Raw genomic sequence first — 2,688 nt, 5'->3', positions numbered from 1 at the left:
AACTACAAAAATTCAAAATTTCATTTTCAAATTAAATTTCAAAATTCAAAATAACATAGGTTAAAAGAACATAAGTTATAAGTTATAATGTAAAAAACATATAATTCATATATACCCGAAGAACACATTGATCAAACTCAAACAGCATACGATAATAAAAAAAAATGATATACGATAATAAAAAATAAAAAAAAGAAGAATTTGTGCGTCACTTATTACCTCAAAAAACATACGAGCCAAATTCAAAGAAGATACTTTATATTATTGAAACCAAAAAATATGTTTAATTACCATATGTTAAAGAATATAAGTATAAAAGAACATATTATCAAACACATATGAGTATGTTCTTTAATTTGTCAAAAATAAATACTCCCTTCGTGTTTTTTTAAGTGTTACATTTTGACTGGCACATTATTTTAGGCAATTTAATTGACTTAAATCAAATAAGAGGCAAGTGAGGTAGTTGGAGTATTAAAAAATTGTAAAAGAAAGATAGTGGAGTGAATAGTTTATTAAAAAGTAACGAATGTGATGGGAAAAATATAACAAAAATGTAGTAGACGGTTTGGGTGGGGACCATGAGAGAAGAGATATATAATATTTTAATGTAGCTTTTTGCCAAAAAAAAGGAAGTGTAACACTTAAAAAACACGGCTGGAAATGGGAAGTGTAACACTTAAAAAAACACGGAGGGAGTATGTTCTTTATCAAACAACCATATGTTCTTTCCGCCTTCCGGGCATGGTGCACCCGGGTGTACTATCCTATTTCCTTCTCTAACCCTAGCATTAAAATAATTTTTAAAAAAATCGTTCATTTAATTTCACTCATCGACGCTTAATACCGCGTGCCTAAAGGATGTGTTGCAAGTAAAAGAAAACGGAGAAAGCTAAATGTCTATATTTCATTTTTTTTAAAGATGTTTTATTCTTGTAAAAACGGAGTATCAAACAGTTAGTTATTACGGTACAACATCAACTTTTACTCACACACAAAAAAAATTACTAAAAGCAACAATGTGGCAGAGGGGGGATAGTGGTGCTAATCGAGCGAATCAATCACGAGCAGAGGGCTGCTCGACTCGTGCTCGTTTAAAGGTTTAAGTCTTTGGAATTTCATAAATTTGTTGATTATATTTTCTTCTCTTTAGATAAATTTTTCCTATTAAAGCGTATTAATTTAAATTTATTAAGTGTCAAGGTAAAATTTGTTTTTAAAGATAGAAGAACATAAAACTATTGCATTTCTTGTACAGTACATTTATCGAGTTTCGAGTTGATTTGAGCGAGTGCAAACCAATTTGAATCGAGTTTTGACCGAATTTTGACCGAGTTGAGTTGGAATTATTTGCAAATTGCTCTTCCCAATTAGCATCTCTAGCCGAGGAAACTCGAAGGTTTCGGGGCATTGCCGGGGACCCTCACAAGTTATTTTAACTGAAAAAATAAGCCAAAATGAAAGATGCAAACAATCACCGCGCGGCTAGTAGGCTTATCAAAACATCATAGCTATATTATATGATAACCATAGGTATCTAGTTGGTCAAATATGATATGATTATTTGGGGTGTACGGTTTAAGTAATCCTGGGCACCGTGCCGTGCCGGGCCGCCGCGGGCCGTGCCTGGCGGGCCACGGGCTGGTTCGTGCCGTGCCGGTCGTGCCGGCGGGCCCAGGATTTCGTGACGTGCCGTGCCGGCCATTTTCACAGGCCAGCCCACGGCACGGCACGGCACGGCCCTCGTGCCTGGCGGGCTCGTGCCGTGCCGGCCACGTGCCGGCCTGCGGGCTGGCCTGCGCGGGCTGGTGCAGTTTTCTTTTTTTTTTTTTTTTTATTTTTTTTTATTTTTTTAATGACAACATTATAAATTAATAAGTTTATAATGTATATAAGTTATAAAATTATAATTATAAGTTTTATAAGGTAACTTATAAGTTTATAATGTATATAAGTTATAAAATTATAATTATAAGTTTTATAAGGTAACTTATAAGTTTATAACTTATAAGTTATAAGTTATTAAGTTATGAATTTTATAATTATAAGTTGAATATTTATGTTTTATAATTTGTATATTCAATATTTATATTTATATATTTACTTTATACTATTACTTTAAAATTTAATGTTTATGATTTATTAGTAATTGGTATAATTTTATTTTTTTTTAATATGAATTTACAAATTGTAACAAAACGGGGAAAAAAGGCAAATTGGACTTTGGATGTGAATAATGCGTACTTTATATTATTATTACTTGAGTTGAGAAAATTTTACAATGATAACAATGATAAAAATCATACAATGATGGTATTAAACAAAAATTGGAAAATGATAAAATTGATATTTTTAAAATCGTACAATATACAATAATTGTCTATTCTTCTTCTCCTTCTTCTTGCTCGTCTTCGTCTTCGTCTTCGTCTTCTTCTTCGTCTTCGCCTTCGCCTTCAAGGTCATCGGCTAGTTGCATAGATTGGGAACTAGCCGAACCCGAACCGGAAGCGGAGGTTCCTTCTTCGTTGTCGTTGTGGTCGTAAGAACGGTCTTGTGAGCGATTTTCCGCATCCAACCAATCTTTGAAACACACGCACATTTCTAGTGTTTCGGTTTTTAGACTTGTTCTTCTATCGTCTAAAACCCTTCCGGATGCGCTGAAAGCTCGTTCGGAGGCAACAGAGGAAA

The sequence above is a fragment of the Chenopodium quinoa genome, unplaced genomic scaffold (assembly GCF_001683475.1).
Source record: "Chenopodium quinoa cultivar QQ74 unplaced genomic scaffold, ASM168347v1, whole genome shotgun sequence".
In the NCBI taxonomy this organism is placed as follows: domain Eukaryota; kingdom Viridiplantae; phylum Streptophyta; class Magnoliopsida; order Caryophyllales; family Amaranthaceae; genus Chenopodium; species Chenopodium quinoa.
Note: the sequence above shows the minus strand (reverse complement) of the source record.